General features: G+C 36.2%; 1 non-coding gene across 1 annotated transcript; it reads right to left on the minus strand.

Moving 5' to 3' along the window:
- Positions 1-71, minus strand: TRNAG-CCC (transfer RNA glycine (anticodon CCC)). Its single transcript has one exon. It is a non-coding gene; the product is annotated as a tRNA-Gly (tRNA).
- Between the last annotated feature and the right edge of the window lie 1,122 nt (positions 72-1,193).

Here is a 1,193-nt window from a genome sequence, read left to right on the forward strand (position 1 = left end):
TGCGCATCCGGGGAATCGAACCCCGGTCAGTACCGTGGGAGGGTACTATGATACCACTACACCAGATGCGCTTTCGTGTTTAAAGGTGAGAATGTAAGTCTATTCAATGTTATATGTTTTCCCATTTCAATTTTGTCCTCACAAAATTGATCCAAACAACACTTGCAGCCGTGAGGACCAATTTCATGAGAACAAAATCCGATTTCCTAGATTAAACTCATAAGGCAAAACTTGTACATTCTAGAATTAGATTAATTTTAGGGATATTATTATCTACAATTCAATGACTTTTCGAATTTCTATTAAACTCACGATTGACTTCTCAAAACTCCAGAAAGCTCCTTTGCCGATGGGTTTTATTGTCCAAAAATAGGGGTATTAATTGGACTGGATTTGGTCCAATCCGATCTAATTCAATGTGAGTTCATTATATATAGAACAAATCCAATTCAATCTAATAAATATTTTAGACCATTTTGGATCAGTCCAATCCCATATCTGTACTGTCTAATTTGTTTAAATCCGTTTTGATTTAGATTGGTTTCAACTCAAATCCAGTCCATTGACACATACATTCTTATCTAATATCAATAGATCAGATATTAGCTTAATCCAACACAATCTAATATAAATTCATTACGAACGGGCTAGGTCCAATCCAGTCTAATAAATATTTTGGACTGGATTGGTCCAATCCAATATGTTTTGTTGGTCCGTCTAATTTGATTTTGGACTAGATGGTAGGGGTATCAATTGGATTGGATTTTGTCCAATCGATCCAGTCCAATGTGAGTCCATTATAAATGGATCAAGTCCAATCCAATCCAATGAATATTTTGGACCGGTCCAATTCAATGTCTGGACTGTCGAATCTGTTCAAATTCATTTTGATTTAGATTGGTTTCAAACCAAGTCCAATCCATTGGCACCTACATTCTTATCTCATGTCAATGGACCATATATTGGCTTAATTCAACCCAATCCAATATAAATTTATTATGGATGGACTAGGTCCAATCCAATGTAATAAATATTTTGGATCGGATTGGTCCAATCCAATATGTCTTATTGGTCCATCCAATCTATCCAAATTGATTTTGGACTGGACGGGGTCCAATCCAAAACCGGTCCATTGACACCCTTATTGGATGGGATCCAATTCAAAACCGGTCCATTGACACCCTTATCCAAAA

This window comes from Nelumbo nucifera, chromosome 8 (genome assembly GCF_055504915.1).
Source record: "Nelumbo nucifera cultivar China Antique chromosome 8, China Antique-T2T, whole genome shotgun sequence".
Taxonomy (NCBI): domain Eukaryota; kingdom Viridiplantae; phylum Streptophyta; class Magnoliopsida; order Proteales; family Nelumbonaceae; genus Nelumbo; species Nelumbo nucifera.